General features: G+C 40.0%; 2 long non-coding RNA genes across 3 annotated transcripts; both read right to left on the bottom strand.

Moving 5' to 3' along the window:
- Positions 1 to 9,811: 9,811 nt before the first annotated feature.
- Positions 9,812 to 13,398, bottom strand: LOC106675168 (uncharacterized). 2 transcript variants are annotated; one of them, XR_003022491.2, is made up of 3 exons: positions 13,241 to 13,398; positions 11,872 to 11,987; positions 9,812 to 10,872 (listed from the first exon to the last, which is right to left on the bottom strand). It is a non-coding gene; the product is annotated as an uncharacterized LOC106675168 (long non-coding RNA). The 2 variants fall into 2 exon arrangements; XR_013096957.1 differs by lacking the exon at positions 13,241 to 13,398 and adding an exon at positions 12,906 to 13,170.
- A 2,039-nt stretch (positions 13,399 to 15,437) lies between these two features.
- Positions 15,438 to 18,170, bottom strand: LOC143416563 (uncharacterized). Its single transcript, XR_013096958.1, has 2 exons — positions 17,505 to 18,170; positions 15,438 to 16,505 (listed from the first exon to the last, which is right to left on the bottom strand). It is a non-coding gene; the product is annotated as an uncharacterized LOC143416563 (long non-coding RNA).
- Positions 18,171 to 18,441: the final 271 nt, after the last annotated feature.

The following is an 18,441-nucleotide window of genomic DNA, read 5'->3' as shown; positions in this document are numbered from 1 at the left end:
CCAGTACAACTACAAACAGTAATGGAAAATGAAGAAAAAAGAAACACCAGTCATTATATTTTATTACCAGTATGCATTTATGTAGAGTAAAATACTTTCTATTTTTATTTTGAGTACTAATGTCACTAATAACTGTATTATTAAAGGACTGTTATCAATTGCACAATGCAGTTAGTCAGTTATTGTTCAGTAAGTATCAGTAAGAGCATATTGATACTGTCTGTATCGAGTGTATTTTTCTTTTATAGGGCTTATTTCAGACAGAGAATTTATTTATGTGTTATCCATATAATCGGATTGAATTTATGAAACATATTCCTCATTATTATAAAAATCTAATCACATGTTAGGATTCAGTGCTGACTGTAGAAACTATAGCTCACATGTGCCACAAACGGCAAGTTAATTCTCACCTCCTGTGAGGGTGACACACTTCTTACAACGCTAATCTATTTACAGAATGTAAATGCTCATGGAGAGACCAATCACAGCTTGATGCATTATTCAAAGAGACCAATCAGCATAATTAGAAGACCAATGTGACTTAAATTCTTTTTTCTCATCTCCAGACATGTTTACCGCTGTCTGTGCTCTTTCTGACCACTAATTGCATAAATGCATTTGTATGTGCTTTGACAACAACTCCTCTAACTGTGACTAGTGTGGTTGAGTGATGTTTTGTTTCCTGTGCTCAAACTTGCACAATGCTCCTGCTAGCACTCAGCCTGCACACTGTATCTCTCCTCAGGCCATTCACAGAGATATTAATAAAAACAAATCCATCATCTTCTCTCGATTTGTCATTGTTTTACCTGCAGTGCTGACTGCAGTCTTTTCAGCTTTCCTATTCTGGAAATAGGAAAGCTTCCTATTTCCAGAATCCAGAATCCTTGCATCCTACTGTAATCATGCCTCAGCTTGCAAATATGTATCAACAGCTCTAGCATTAAAATGCTGATTTTAAATTCATGTAAAATAGATGGGCTTTGTTTTGCCAAATATATGTTGCCATGGGGACCTTTGTTGCTTATGTCTTGTTTGATAAAGAGCTGTGAGATTGAAAAGAAAATGTGATGATAATAATACTGATGCAGATGAAACTCCTGTAGTTCACCTAAACTAGCTGAGTGGAGGCTTAACAACTTTCCTGACTGGTGCAATGCATTAATCCTTATATGTCTACTTATCTCACAAATACCCTTGCAGCTCCCTCACTTAAACCACACAGAGTATTTTCAGCAGTGAGAATGCTTTTGATGCAGACTTCCTCTATTTGGTGCTACATGTGAGACAGGGCAACTGTAGACCACGTCATAACTTTACTCTCCAAATATCATCGTGGGTTAATTTGTAAATATGGATTTCTGTCAGTGAGCCAAGCAGCAGCAGCAAATAGCACTTCAGTAGGTCTCTGACTGTTTGCTGTCTGAGGATACTTTTGTAATGACGACATTCATGTTAAAGGTCAGCCTGGTTTCTGCTGTAGGAAAACTCATCAGTACATAATCTAAAGAGCTGTTTGCAATATTGACAGTTATGACTTGACCAGAGAGCTCACTCAGTGAGTCATTCAATGCAGATCAATGTGTCTGACAGCTCTGGGCCTCTTCCTGTGATCACATGGAGCCCCTTAACTTAAGGTGCTTAAAGAAGTGGTGAAATGTAATTGATTATTACATTTTGATCATCAACAGTAGACTAGTTTGTGTTGTAAAACAGCACAATTTGGCACACAAGCAAATGCTAATTGATAAGCTGATGATTGAATGGTTTCACTCTTGATTGTGGACTTTGTAGATAATGATCTTCGATGATATCTAGGAATTTAAGCTGCAGATGTTAAACACAGCACATGTTTTGCAGGGAGAGTAACTGTGAAAGCAAAGGCACAATTAAAGGCTTTTATGTGTGCTAATGGTTTTGGATGCTTTGAGATATGTGCTGGCTGAGAGTGATGTGACGCTAAGATAACAGTGTGTAAATGTGTCTTGTTGCTGAAGGGTTTTTCTTGGGCCGCTGATGATAAAGGCGAACAAGGTCTTCCTGTCATGTGGTTGGCTGCATGTCAGTGAATGAACAAGTAAGACAGAGAATGGCCCTGTTCACGTAAGGAAAGCACACATACATTGCTGGTTTTAATTACGTCAGAGGCAAATGGGTGTGAAAGCAATGAAAATGTGGATTACAGCACGGGGTCACAGTCTTTCCACAGAGGGCCTGTTATCAGCACAGCACAGGCATGAATGTGCTCTCAATGCAAATGCCCTGGCCTCACAGTCCTCAGTCAACCTGTCTGCTGTTTGCAAATGATGAAACTGATAGTCAGTTCAACAGGTTTACAGTTTCTTTTTCATGCTCTGTTTGATCAGATCGAGTTTAACAACAAATTATTGAAAATGCAGATTTACAGTAAATTTACCCATAATTTCATACAAAGTAAAAGATTTGGTACAAACCATGTTGTATTTAGATTATTTTGTTATTATTGTGTTACTGTACTAACTTTCGCAATCGTGCAACAGTTACTAACAAAACAATTATTGTGTGTTTTTTTTGTTACTCATGCTACGAAAGTTCTTTGGTTATCAGAAAGATGACAAGATGTGCCTTTTCCTGCAAACTCACACTACAGTTACCTAACTCTAGTTCATGTGAAGGAAGGAGGTAAATAATAGAACTCTACAACTTTTACTATGAGAGGCTCTTTAATGTTTATTGCATGATAAAACAAGAACGTGATAGACAGGCCCAGGTCACAAATAATTACCCACTGGTGCTAACACTTAGCACCTGCATGATAGCATGCAGCACGTTAACACAAAGCTAGTAGCAAAGAACACTCCATGCAGACACCAACCAAGCCAAGCTTAATGAGGAATGATGAGCACTCATTATCAACTTTCATGTCAGCTTTGTGATAATACTTCAAAGGTGAAGGTAGGACAAATAACCTAGCATGTCTTTGGTAAAACAGAAGCACCCAGGAGAAACCCATGTGGGCACAGGGAGAACATACATCGCCATACAGAAAGGCCCCAGCTGACTTGAGCATTCAAGCCCAGAACCTTCATGCTGTTTGCATTTTTGCAATACGTCATAATGTTTAACCATTTTATACTTAAGATCCCTGAAGTATTTACAGCACATATTTGTAGCACGGTGACTCAGTCAGACAGTCATAGCTTTCAATCTCTTCTCTTCAGGACTGAGTCTACTTTGCTCCCAAAATGGTTTATGTAGTTAATGACTTTGTGGTATCTTTTCATGGTTATTTATGTGGGTCTCTCACGAACACGATGGAGTAGCCAAAAAGTCAACAAACTGTGGAAGGTTTAGTCCTGAAATAAATCTGAAACCCAAGCTGTAAGTCACAGTAGCTATGTTTACAGTAATGTTTCCTAACCACTTAGTTTTTAGTGTGCCTCCTTAACATACCTGTAGTACAGATGCAAATATGGCATCTGTATGTTAAATGTGGGCCAAAAGCTTGCTGAATCACATCCAACCTGCTAAAGTTCACTGGTTAACAGGTAAAAATAAATTGCCATGGGTCTGAACACATGGGCACATTTAAGCAGCTTGGCCAAATAAAAGACAGAGGCAAAAAAAAAAAAAAAAGACAGAATTACATCAGCGTTTTATACTCTGACCCTCAGGCCTTGAGTCAGGGAGACACAAAAGAGGACACAAGAGTAAGTCAGCTCTGCCACTGTGTTGCTGTGTTGACTCATTAGACATAGTACTAAAAATATAATTCAAATAGCAATGGAATTTTTGACTAGTGTCTGATTTTGGAATTTTCCTTCATGACCGTAAACATATTTTTAACATAAACTGATGCAGGAACGGTCCTCTTTGAGTGCTTCACTTGATGTTTAAGCAAAACCTACTGCCATTTACAGTCAGAAGTAACCATTTACTTTTTGTTTCCTCTAAATCGAACTGCTGTTAAAAATAGCCCTGACCAGTTGCAGTTTTTCCTCCTGTTGAAATTATATTTCCTGAAAACAGCAGTGCTCAGGTGTTTCATGACGTCATGGATCTCTGAGCCATTGTTAAAAATCAAAGCGTGTGACACCTGTAAAAATGTACAGCACCTGTAAAAGTTTGTTTATTGAACTCACTGTTTGACATTTCAAGAAAACAAAGAATGCAGTCAGGGCTTGGGACATTATTTAGTTTATTATTTAGTTTAGTTCTTAAAAGAGAGTGATGAGAATATGATGCAGTTCAACTGAATTTAATTGAGTGTAAGTGCTGATTGAACTCTTTTAAGCAGAAATTCTGCTGATTCACCTCTTTTCTGCAAAGTTTTCAGCCTTTTCACCTCTTATCAGCACAATTCTCAGCCGCTTCTGCTTATTTCAGCACAATTGTCAGTCTCTCCACCTCCACAATAGCCACCTTGAGACCTGCTCAGGGCAACTTTTTTTGTTTCAACTTTTTCAGCTTTTTTCAGCAGACATCTTCAGCGTTAAGGCACAGCATTTTCGCAGGAAATGCAAACTTTTCTAGTTACACTTGCAAATACTGCTGCCTCCAAACTGCAAGCATCAATAAAATGTTACAGTATTGTTTTCTATATCTGTGCATATATCCTTATTGGTAGTTTTCTTGAAATAGAAGATCTTCATTTAAAAAAAAAATCTCTGATAACATTCCTGAAGCTAGCGCCCACCCCTACTGCGCGTACTGCAAATATAAAACTGATATATACTTACATCATGAAGCAGTTGATGTTTGGTTTCTGACAAATACAGTAAAGAGGTGCGTTCTCCCCCTCCATACCAGTGTTCTCAGGCACTGGTACATGGTCAGTGTCAGACACTTCACTGTCCTACAACATACCACATAGGACCACATTAGAAATGACATGTATGTAGACATGCTAATTATACCTGGCTAAATGGATGCAGTAACAAAATGTTACTTAACTACTCTAGTTATTAGTTTCCAGATGTGTGCAGTTGCTCCAGTCTTACTGACAGTATACTGTTTCAAACACCAGTGCCAACATTTTATTTTTTAAATCTTAGTATGATTCTGCACCAAGACTTGTGGCCTGTTGCTCGGTAACTTATTGTCTGACTACATTAACTACAGTTCATAAACATCATTCATTTTCTCCTACTTATTTTATTCAGGTTGTATTCCAGCTGTCATAGGGCAAAAGTACACCCTGGACAGGTCGCCAGTCTGTTGGAGGGTTATTAGAGAGACTCAGACAACCACTCACACCAACAGCCAACTAACCTAACCCCGCGCATGTCTTTGGAGTTCAACACCAGTCTGGCCGAATCACAGATAAGCAGGGTGTCTGTGCTGCAGAGCACAGCTGTGTCAGAGACTCTTGACATCAATGTAGCGTTAAGGATGCGGAGCGATGGGTGCACTAACGTAATGAAATTATGAGAGTGATCGTCATTGTCTCTATGTTGTTGCGCCCTTATTCGTATTACTGAAACCATATATCTATTCTAGCTCACCCTAAAACTGTGGATAAAATTAATCTGTTAATAAACGTGGTCAATTATTTGGGAATGTTCTGGCAAGAACGTCGCATTCTTCCGGTGGGGAAACTAGTCATAATACATAGTAATTATAATAACAATGATAAATATAATCACCGGTAAAGTCAGTTAGCGAACACTACTGGCATGTAATGCCAATGACGACCATTTCACAAACTGTCGAAAATGCTCAAAATGTTGTCGGCACCAAAAGTGAAGGGCTGACAGTTGTGTTATATACGAACCGTAAGCGCTAATGTTGGTTAGCATCAGCTAAAGCGAGGAAGTTTGACACTTGCAGAGGCAGTGAACGCAGAGAGAGCTTAAAAACGCATTGTGGGGTTTTTTAGTCTTTGCTTCGTTGCTTTGATTTGGGATTTTTTTTTTTTTTTTTTGCATTAAGACGTTGCCCACAAAATTACAGATATAATGGTGACTTAGCTGCCCGTTGGATAAACCCATGGACCTTAGAAAAGATCAACACTAGTGATGTGACGTTCTGTATCGAGGCTTCGAAGCTTGTGTCGAGTAATTGAGGGAGCGTTTCCGCGATGCACGTATCGAGGCTTGCTTCATTTATGGGAGGAGCTGAAAATGATGACGTCCGAAGCCTCACTGCCCGGCTGTACCACGTGACTGGTTCATGAAGTGGTTCGAACTTTGCCGCGAGATATGACAGCGATATAAACCCCTCAGACTTCATTCAAAATGTGGGTGTTTGATGGAGAGTTGCGGTTAGTGAGAGTTTGGAGACAGTTTGGAGGTTTATGAGAGTGAGGAGAGAAAGTCAGGAGAGAATGGAGCCAGCTAAGAAGAGGATGTCCTCCCCTGTGTGGGAACATTTTGATCCTCCCAACAAGGTATGTAAATTTCAGAAGATGTATTTTCATAATACTGATGGTGCAATACAATTTATGTTAAGCTGTCTTGACTTTTGTACAAGGTGAAGTGTTTGCTATGTGCCAGGGAGCTGGGATATAACAACAACACCTCATCCATGCTTAGGCACTACAGAGCTTTGCATGAGAATAAGGGGAACACCGATTGTGGAGCAAGACCAGGTCAGCCATCAAATGCAATGATAATATAGCATGCCGTAATGTTACTAAATGATATAACAATATTATACAACTGTTATAAGTTAAGTGTAAAGTAAAGTGTGCGTGTTAGTCCCCATAGGGAAATAGTTCCTCTGCATTTAACCCATTCACCCAGTGGGCAGCCACCAATGCAGCGCAGTCAGCAGTGTGTAGGGATGGTACCTTGCTCAGGGGTACCTCAGGGTAGCCGTTCAGTGGAGTCGAACCCCCGACCTTCCGATCATGGGGCCACCACTCTACCTACTGAGCTATCCCTGCCCCTGTGTGTGATATTTATATTTGTGCTTTGTCTTTATTGTCTTTCCTCAGGAGAACAATCTCAAATAGCTGAAGACCTGGTCAGCATGGTGATTGAGGACTCCCAGCCATTTAGCATTGTGGAGGACAAAGGATTCAAAAGATTTGTTAAATCATTAAATCCTAGCTATGTTCTCCCCACTAAAAAGGTCATAAAAGCAGTGAAACTTCAGTTTTTACAGAATGAAATGTGAACAGGCAGGACTGAGGCTCAAAGCCTCAGTGTGTAGCTGTCCATACCTAAACGTTACAAAAGCACAACCACTGTCCACACCCCAACCACACCTCACCTCACAGTAAATGATCATTTCCATTTTAAGCATTTCCAAATAATCATTTTCCATACTGCCAGTATAAATATACACAGTATACTGCCATCACTACAATATACATGTTTTACACACTCCTTTTGTTGTTGACATTTACAGGCTGTGTGCAAAAGGCCACACTCTTCAAATTCATGCCAACTAATATTTTTACGTCCAGTAGGTGTCCTACTAGAGCAAATGAAGCTTCAAGAAGCTTTGCGCTGGGATGAACCAATTGGATGAAAAGCTTCAGTGCTTCATGAAGCTTCATCTACCCATCACTAATCAACACTACTCGGATGTAAGCACCAGTGTATAACACAATAGGCAAAATTACGCTTGCTAACCTTTCCACATCACAGGCTTCTCATTAAATAAACATTTTTTTCAAATACTCACCATGATCTGAGACCGTTTAAATATTTTGTTACTCTGAAAATATGGCAGTATGAAGCTAAACCTTTAGCTTGACGGCTAAAGCAATGCTAAGATTTACACGGAAACGATCAGCGGACATCGTTAAAGTACTATTGGTCTACATTCTTCTTCTGTGGTAGCAGCCTGGGCAGAGTAACAGCCAACTTTAAACTGCGCCATCTGTTGGCACAAATTACAGTAGAAAACATTATTGCGACAACACGTTTTTTGGGGAAAAATAACAGAGATTGAAACTTTATTGATAATTTGTCCAAATTGAAAAATGCCCTCCTCCAAAAATATCACGTGACAACCTCATTGCCTTACAGAATTATGACGTCACACACATGTAGAATCTTACCACCATTCTGATCCTTTGATCCTTTGATCCAAAAATCTATAAATAGCGGTGAAGAGCAACGACTTTTAGTCCGTTTCTCGCAGCATTGATGTGTGCAGCATTGAACCGTTCGCCAGAAAAGCCTTTTGAAATATTTGGATCCTTTGCAATTCTAACTGTATCCAGACCCAAGATGTCTCAAACAAATCCAAAGGGACAAGAAGTTGACCCCTACACTCTTCCCTGGGATGAGCCACTAGACTCTTCCCTTTCCTCTCTTCCTTGGTGTGACCAAGTCGAACTAGAGGAAAAGCGTTTGGAAGAAATGGAGGATGAAGCGCTCAGAAACACCGAGAAGATTAAGTTCTTGATGGAGGAAAATGAGCAAAAGAGCGCTCAGCTAAAAAAGTTGTCATACCAGCTTCAAGAAAAGGAAGCTATTATTGAGGAGAAACAACAAGATCTCCATGACATGGACAAAAAGAACCAGGAGCTCCAAGGAAAGCTTGATGAAGCCCTGCAACAAAATAAAAAACTTGTCCAAGAGAAAAAACAAGACGGCACGAAGAAGAGAGGGCTGTACAGCAATCTCCAAGAAATGGAGCTAATGTACAGTGTATACAAAAAAAAGCTTGATCGCACACTGCTAGAAAATGAAAAGCTTCTCCAAGAAAAAAGGCAACAGGAGTTAAAAGAGAAAGAAATGGATTCCAAGCTTCAGAGCATCAAGCAACACAATGAAAGCTTGCAAGGAAAGCTTGATGAAGCTCTTCGACAAAATAGAAAACTCCTCCAAGAGAAGAAAGAAGATGGCATGAAGAAGAGAGGGCTGCACAGCAACCTCCGAGACATGGAGCTAAAGTACAATGTTGACAAAAAAAGGCTTGATCGCACAGAGCAAGCAAATGAGAAGCTCCTCCAAGAGAAAAGGGAACAAGAAAGCAAACAAAAAGAAATGGATTCCAATCTTCAGAGCATCAAGCAACAAAATGAAAGCTTGCAAGGAAAGCTCGATGAAGCTCTGCGACAAAATAAAGCAATCCTTCAAGAGAAAGAGCAGCTGGACAGAAAGCAGGGAGACATGGAGTGCCAACTCCAGCTCATGGAGGGAAATGACAGGATGCTGCAGGTAAAGTTCAATGAGACACTGCACAAATATCAAGACCTGCTTCAAGAAAGAGAACAGCTGGTCAGTAAGCAGAGAGAAGAAAAACTTCTTCTCCAGGAGTTTGAGAAGAACAACCAAAACCTGCAAGAACTTTACAACAAACTGAAGTTCAAAGCATCTGAGCTGGAAGGAGAAAATGAAAAACTACAAAAACAGGAGGTAACATCTAAAGTGCTGACAGAAAGGTTGGAAGAAAAACAAGCCGAAAAAGAAGAAGTGGTGAAAAAATGCAACAAGCTGCAGAAGCAAAACACCGAAACAATCGAGGAGCTGATCCTCATCCTTGAGAAAAAGCAGAAAAAGAAAAAACGCTTCTGCTTCTTCTCGAGGAAGAACACTCCTTCTCTCACTACTGCCAATGTCACCTCTTCTTCCCCCACCTCTATTCCAGCTTAATTCCCCCCCCCCCTTAACTACTAACACCTCTCCCATCTCCCTCCCCTCTCTTCACAGTCACCCCCCAACCAGTCCCGACAGTTGACTGCCCCCTCTAGAGCCTGGTTCTGTCATAGGTTTCTTCCTTTAATTTTAAAGGGAGTTTTTCCTATCCACTGTCGCCTAGTGCTTGCTCGGAGGGGATTGTTGGGGTTTTCTCTCCTCTCTCCCTTTACATCCCACCCACCTTCTCTTTTTTCTTAACAATTGAACAATTAAAAACAATTGGCTGCTAATTAAATGTGTCAAATCAATGTCTTTATTCAAGAATACAAGAAATGGGTAATAGCTGCATGTGTGTTTGTGTGTGTGCATAATATGCATACTTTACGTGTTGGATCCAAATCCCACAAGGAATTAAATAAAACAAGAAGACAAACAAAAACAAATATTTCTCTCCCTTCCCAGGTCAGGAATCAGGATGAGGAAGAAATGAGGTCAGATCAGTGCAGGTTTTTGCACTACTGACAGAAAGTTTCTGCTGATTAAAAAAAGTATGTCGATATTTCTGAAATACATTTGCAAACAAATAACTTTGACAACTTGTGTTTTTTCATAAAAGAAAAATCAGAGAGCAGAGCTGGTAAAACAGCTTAGCTCCGCAGGTTACAGGAGATCAGATGCCAAATACTTTTCATGACAGTCTTCGTTATTGCATAAATCTCCCCTTTTATCATTGATCAGTAAATCACTGCATATACATTCATCTAACCGTTATAATTTCATGAGTAAAGATTCTCAGATGACTGAATGGCGGTTTTAGTAAATGTTGAACTTTATTGTGATTTCTATTTTTAGAATCAATAGCACACATTTTGATTTAGTTTTGCAAGCTGCTGATTTCACACAGATCCACTGCCCAAACGTGCCTTTGAGTTTTTCATCATTTAACAAGAATAGGCTCAGGCAATCATTGTGTAATTAGGCTTTGGGAAGGTCTGGGGACAGGTATGATGGTGGTGGTTTTAAAGCACTGTGGCACAACAGCTTGACTCAGGGAGATGTTAAAGATGCCCGCTAGGACATCAGTCAGCTGGTCAGCACGGGCTCCGAGCACGCGTCCAGGTATATTGTCTGGTCCAGCAACTTTGTGTGGGTTGACTTTAGTGAGAGTCCTTCTCACACTGGCCGTGGACAGGGACAGCACTTGGTTGTCTGGCAAGGGGCTGGCCCTCTATAGTCCATCTTGCGTCCCACTTAAACAAGTGCGTGTTCACACTGCCCCTGGATGTCCTGGCCTCTGAGGTTAAGGTGTACGGCTCCTGGTTGTCAACTGACCAATTTATCATGGCAAAGTCTGTGGTGGACAAAAGATAAGAGGCTGATTATAAAAATGATCCATGCACGCCTTATGACCTACAGCATGTACAGTTAACACAGCTAAATGGCTGTGAAATTGTAAAATTACTTTTGAAATAAAGCTATTCAAAGTCAATTAACTGTGACTATAATAATAGCAATGTTAGCCAGCAAACAAAGCATTAGCACTAATTAAAATAAGCTGCTAGGTGATGTTACCGTTTCAAGTTCTCTCATTGTTTGACATGTAGGGCAGATATTTTGGTGACACTGAGATTAGCCAGACACTAAACAGCAGTGTAATATCAACGCTAGATTAGATGTTTTCTAATCCGATAAAATGACATTATTCCTGTTTATAGAAGATGTTTGTCGTCTGTTTGTTTGACTGACAGGAACAGGAAATAGTGGTTGGAAATTACTGTTGGCGTTACATGAGGGTAAAGAAGGGCTTTAAGCACCTGGGTAAAAACTGGACCCATGATGAAACACTACAACAAGTACAACATATTCTTCAGTTTTAATATGTGACCATACTGTGCAGACTGCTGATGAGTTACACGGTTACATTTCATTAGTCATTGTTAAACTAAAGTGGTAAGCAGTTACTTTATCCTTTCACTTAAAATTTCCAGGAAAAACACTACCTTGGCTACTTTTGTGCTTACATTTGATCTATGCTGGGTCACTACTTTTGCACTATAATGCTGCTGCTGACACCTTGGTTCACACTGACAATTAGAAAAAAGCTGATATGAAAAGAAGGATGGAAAATGCCTGGAATTTAGTTACACTTGCAAATACTGCTGCCTCCAAACTGCAAGCATCAATAAAATGTTACAGTATTGTTTTCTATATCTGTGCATATATCCTTATTGGTAGTTTTCTCGAAATAGAAGATCTTCATTTTTAAAAAAGAAAATCTCTGATAACATTGCTGAAGCTAGCGCCCACCCCTACTGCGCGTACTGCAAATATAAAACTGATATATACTTACATCATGAAGCAGTTGATGTTTGGTTTCTGACAAATACAGTAAAGAGGTGCGTTCTCCCCCTCCATACCAGTGTTCTCAGGCACTGGTACATGGTCAGTGTCAGACACTTCACTGTCCTACAACATACCACATAGGACCACATTAGAAATGACATGTATGTAGACATGCTAATTATACCTGGCTAAATGGATGCAGTAACAAAATGTTACTTAACTACTCTAGTTATTAGTTTCCAGATGTGTGCAGTTGCTCCAGTCTTACTGACAGTATACTGTTTCAAACACCAGTGCCAACATTTTATTTTTTAAATCTTAGTATGATTCTGCACCAAGACTTGTGGCCTGTTGCTCGGTAACTTATTGTCTGACTACATTAACTACAGTTCATAAACATCATTCATTTTCTCCTACTTATTTTATTCAGGTTGTATTCCAGCTGTCATAGGGCAAAAGTACACCCTGGACAGGTCGCCAGTCTGTTGGAGGGTTATTAGAGAGACTCAGACAACCACTCACACCAACAGCCAACTAACCTAACCCCGCGCATGTCTTTGGAGTTCAACACCAGTCTGGCCGAATCACAGATAAGCAGGGTGTCTGTGCTGCAGAGCACAGCTGTGTCAGAGACTCTTGACATCAATGTAGCGTTAAGGATGCGGAGCGACGGGTGCACTAACGTAATGAAATTATGAGAGTGATCGTCATTGTCTCTATGTTGTTGCGCCCTTATTCGTATTACTGAAACCATATATCTATTCTAGCTCACCCTAAAACTGTGGATAAAATTAATCTGTTAATAAACGTGGTCAATTATTTGGGAATGTTCTGGCAAGAACGTCGCATTCTTCCGGTGGGGAAACTAATCATAATACATAGTAATTATAATAACAATAATAAATATAATCACCGGTAAAGTCAGTTAGCGAACACTACTGGCATGTAATGCCAATGACGACCATTTCACAAACTGTCGAAAATGCTCAAAATGCTGTCGGCACCAAAAGTGAAGGGCTGACAGTTGTGTTATATACGAACCGTAAGCGCTAATGTTGGTTAGCATCAGCTAAAGCGAGGAAGTTTGACACTTGCAGAGGCAGTGAACGCAGAGAGAGCTTAAAAACGCATTGTGTGGTTTTTTAGTCTTTGCTTCGTTGCTTTGGGATTTTTTTTTTTTGCATTAAGACGTTGCCCACAAAATTACAGATATAACGGTGACTTAGCTGCTCGTTGGATAAACCCATGGACCTTAGAAAAGATCAACAATACTCGGATGTAAGCACCCGTGTATAACACAATAGGCAAAATTACGCTTGCTAACCTTTCCACATCACAGGCTTCTCATTAAATAAACATTTTTTTCAAATACTCACCATGATATGAGACCGTTTAAATATTTTGTTACTCTGAAAATATGGCAGTATGAAGCTAAACCTTTAGCTTGACGGCTAAAGCAATGCTAAGATTTACACGGAAACGATCAGCGGACATCGTTAAAGTACTATTGGTCTACATTCTTCTTCTGTGGTAGCAGCCTGGGCAGAGTAACAGCCAACTTTAAACTGCGCCATCTGTTGGCACAAATTACAGTAGAAAACATTATTGCGACAACACGTTTTTTGGGGAAAAATAACAGAGATTGAAACTTTATTGATAATTTGTCCAAATTGAAAAATGCCCTCCTCCAAAAATATCACGTGACAACCTCATTGCCTTACAGAATTATGACGTCACACACATGTAGAATCTTACCACCATTCTGATCCTTTGATCCTTTGATCCAAAAATCTATAAATAGCGGTGAAGAGCAACGACTTTTAGTCCGTTTCTCGCAGCATTGATGTGTGCAGCATTGAACCGTTCGCCAGAAAAGCCTTTTGAAATATTTGGATCCTTTGCAATTCTAACTGTATCCAGACCCAAGATGTCTCAAACAAATCCAAAGGGACAAGAAGTTGACCCCTACACTCTTCCCTGGGATGAGCCACTAGACTCTTCCCTTTCCTCTCTTCCTTGGTGTGACCAAGTCGAACTAGAGGAAAAGCGTTTGGAAGAAATGGAGGATGAAGCGCTCAGAAACACCGAGAAGATTAAGTTCTTGATGGAGGAAAATGAGCAAAAGAGCGCTCAGCTAAAAAAGTTGTCATACCAGCTTCAAGAAAAGGAAGCTATTATTGAGGAGAAACAACAAGATCTCCATGACATGGACAAAAAGAACCAGGAGCTCCAAGGAAAGCTTGATGAAGCCCTGCAACAAAATAAAAAACTTGTCCAAGAGAAAAAACAAGACGGCACGAAGAAGAGAGGGCTGTACAGCAATCTCCAAGAAATGGAGCTAATGTACAGTGTATACAAAAAAAAGCTTGATCGCACACTGCTAGAAAATGAAAAGCTTCTCCAAGAAAAAAGGCAACAGGAGTTAAAAGAGAAAGAAATGGATTCCAAGCTTCAGAGCATCAAGCAACACAATGAAAGCTTGCAAGGAAAGCTTGATGAAGCTCTTCGACAAAATAGAAAACTCCTCCAAGAGAAGAAAGAAGATGGCATGAAGAAGAGAGGGCTGCACAGCAACCTCCGAGACATGGAGCTAAAGTACAATGTTGACAAAAAAAGGCTTGATCGCACAGAGCAAGCAAATGAGAAGCTCCTCCAAGAGAAAAGGGAACAAGAAAGCAAACAAAAAGAAATGGATTCCAATCTTCAGAGCATCAAGCAACAAAATGAAAGCTTGCAAGGAAAGCTCGATGAAGCTCTGCGACAAAATAAAGCAATCCTTCAAGAGAAAGAGCAGCTGGACAGAAAGCAGGGAGACATGGAGTGCCAACTCCAGCTCATGGAGGGAAATGACAGGATGCTGCAGGTAAAGTTCAATGAGACACTGCACAAATATCAAGACCTGCTTCAAGAAAGAGAACAGCTGGTCAGTAAGCAGAGAGAAGAAAAACTTCTTCTCCAGGAGTTTGAGAAGAACAACCAAAACCTGCAAGAACTTTACAACAAACTGAAGTTCAAAGCATCTGAGCTGGAAGGAGAAAATGAAAAACTACAAAAACAGGAGGTAACATCTAAAGTGCTGACAGAAAGGTTGGAAGAAAAACAAGGCGAAAAAGAAGAAGTGGTGAAAAAATGCAACAAGCTGCAGAAGCAAAACACCGAAACAATCGAGGAGCTGATCCTCATCCTTGAGAAAAAGCAGAAAAAGAAAAAACGCTTCTGCTTCTTCTCGAGGAAGAACACTCGTTCTCTCACTACTGCCAATGTCACCTCTTCTTCCCCCACCTCTATTCCAGCTTAATTCCCCCCCCCCCTTAACTACTAACACCTCTCCCATCTCCCTCCCCTCTCTTCACAGTCACCCCCCAACCAGTCCCGACAGTTGACTGCCCCCTCTAGAGCCTGGTTCTGTCATAGGTTTCTTCCTTTAATTTTAAAGGGAGTTTTTCCTATCCACTGTCGCCTAGTGCTTGCTCGGAGGGGATTGTTGGGGTTTTCTCTCCTCTCTCCCTTTACATCCCACCCACCTTCTCTTTTTTCTTAACAATTGAACAATTAAAAACAATTGGCTGCTAATTAAATGTGTCAAATCAATGTCTTTATTCAAGAATACAAGAAATGGGTAATAGCTGCATGTGTGTTTGTGTGTGTGCATAATATGCATACTTTACGTGTTGGATCCAAATCCCACAAGGAATTAAATAAAACAAGAAGACAAACAAAAACAAATATTTCTCTCCCTTCCCAGGTCAGGAATCAGGATGAGGAAGAAATGAGGTCAGATCAGTGCAGGTTTTTGCACTACTGACATAAAGTTTCTGCTGATTAAAAAAAGTATGTCGATATTTCTGAAATACATTTGCAAACAAATAACTTTGACAACTTGTGTTTTTTCATAAAAGAAAAAAGAAAAATCAGAGAGCAGAGCTGGTAAAACAGCTTAGCTCCGCAGGTTACAGGAGATCAGATGCCAAATACTTTTCATGACAGTCTTCGTTATTGCATAAATCTCCCCTTTTATCATTGATCAGTAAATCACTGCATATACATTCATCTAACCGTTATAATTTCATGAGTAAAGATTCTCAGATGACTGAATGGCGGTTTTAGTAAATGTTGAACTTTATTGTGATTTCTATTTTTAGAATCAATAGCACACATTTTGATTTAGTTTTGCAAGCTGCTGATTTCACACAGATCCACTGCCCAAACGTGCCTTTGAGTTTTTCATCATTTAACAAGAATAGGCTCAGGCAATCATTGTGTAATTAGGCTTTGGGAAGGTCTGGGGACAGGTATGATGGTGGTGGTTTTAAAGCACTGTGGCACAACAGCTTGACTCAGGGAGATGTTAAAGATGCCCGCTAGGACATCAGTCAGCTGGTCAGCACGGGCTCCGAGCACGCGTCCAGGTATATTGTCTGGTCCAGCAACTTTGTGTGGGTTGACTTTAGTGAGAGTCCTTCTCACACTGGCCGTGGACAGGGACAGCACTTGGTTGTCTGGCAAGGGGCTGGCCCTCTATAGTCCATCTTGCGTCCCACTTAAACAAGTGCGTGTTCACACTGCCCCTGGATGTCCTGGCCTCTGAGGTTAAGGTGTACGGCTCCTGGTTGTCAACTGACCAATTTATCATGGCAAAGTCTGTGGTGGACAAAAGATAAGAGGCTGATTATAAAAATGATCCATGCACGCCTTATGACCTACAGCATGTACAGTTAACACAGCTAAATGGCTGTGAAATTGTAAAATTACTTTTGAAATAAAGCTATTCAAAGTCAATTAACTGTGACTATAATAATAGCAATGTTAGCCAGCAAACAAAGCGTTAGCACTAATTAAAATAAGCTGCTAGGTGATGTTACCGTTTCAAGTTCTCTCATTGTTTGACATGTAGGGCAGATATTTTGGTGACACTGAGATTAGCCAGACACTAAACAGCAGTGTAATATCAACGCTAGATTAGATGTTTTCTAATCCGATAAAATGACATTATTCCTGTTTATAGAAGATGTTTGTCGTCTGTTTGTTTGACTGACAGGAACAGGAAATAGTGGTTGGAAATTACTGTTGGCGTTACATGAGGGTAAAGAAGGGCTTTAAGCACCTGGGTAAAAACTGGACCCATGATGAAACACTACAACAAGTACAACATATTCTTCAGTTTTAATATGTGACCATACTGTGCAGACTGCTGATGAGTTACACGGTTACATTTCATTAGTCATTGTTAAACTAAAGTGGTAAGCAGTTACTTTATCCTTTCACTTAAAATTTCCAGGAAAAACACTACCTTGGCTACTTTTGTGCTTACATTTGATCTATGCTGGGTCACTACTTTTGCACTATAATGCTGCTGCTGACACCTTGGTTCACACTGACAATTAGAAAAAAGCTGATATGAAAAGAAGGATGGAAAATGCCTGGAATTTAGTTACACTTGCAAATACTGCTGCCTCCAAACTGCAAGCATCAATAAAATGTTACAGTATTGTTTTCTATATCTGTGCATATATCCTTATTGGTAGTTTTCTCGAAATAGAAGATCTTCATTTTTAAAAAAGAAAATCTCTGATAACATTGCTGAAGCTAGCGCCCACCCCTACTGCGCGTACTGCAAATATAAAACTGATATATACTTACATCATGAAGCAGTTGATGTTTGGTTTCTGACAAATACAGTAAAGAGGTGCGTTCTCCCCCTCCATACCAGTGTTCTCAGGCACTGGTACATGGTCAGTGTCAGACACTTCACTGTCCTACAACATACCACATAGGACCACATTAGAAATGACATGTATGTAGACATGCTAATTATACCTGGCTAAATGGATGCAGTAACAAAATGTTACTTAACTACTCTAGTTATTAGTTTCCAGATGTGTGCAGTTGCTCCAGTCTTACTGACAGTATACTGTTTCAAACACCAGTGCCAACATTTTATTTTTTAAATCTTAGTATGATTCTGCACCAAGACTTGTGGCCTGTTGCTCGGTAACTTATTGTCTGACTACATTAACTACAGTTCATAAACATCATTCATTTTCTCCTACTTATTTTATTCAGGTTGTATTCCAGCTGTCATAGGGCAAAAGTACACCCTGGACAGGTCGCCAGTCTGTTGGAGGGTTATTAGAGAGACTCAGACAACCACTCACACCAACAGCCAACTAACCTAACCCCGCGCATGTCTTTGGAGTTCAACACCAGTCTGGCCGAATCACAGATAAGCAGGGTGTCTGTGCTGCAGAGCACAGCTGTGTCAGAGACTCTTGACATCAATGTAGCGTTAAGGATGCGGAGCGATGGGTGCACTAACGTAATGAAATTATGAGAGTGATCGTCATTGTCTCTATGTTGTTGCGCCCTTATTCGTATTACTGAAACCATATATCTATTCTAGCTCACCCTAAAACTGTGGATAAAATTGATCTGTTAATAAACGTGGTCAATTATTTGGGAATGTTCTGGCAAGAACGTCGCATTCTTCCGGTGGGGAAACTAATCATAATACATAATAATTATAATAATAATAACAATAATAAATATAATCACCGGTAAAGTCAGTTAGCAAACACTA

The sequence above is a fragment of the Maylandia zebra genome, linkage group LG3, assembly GCF_041146795.1.
Source record: "Maylandia zebra isolate NMK-2024a linkage group LG3, Mzebra_GT3a, whole genome shotgun sequence".
NCBI lineage: Eukaryota > Metazoa > Chordata > Actinopteri > Cichliformes > Cichlidae > Maylandia > Maylandia zebra.
Note: the sequence above shows the minus strand (reverse complement) of the source record. Positions and strands in the feature narration are given on the sequence as shown.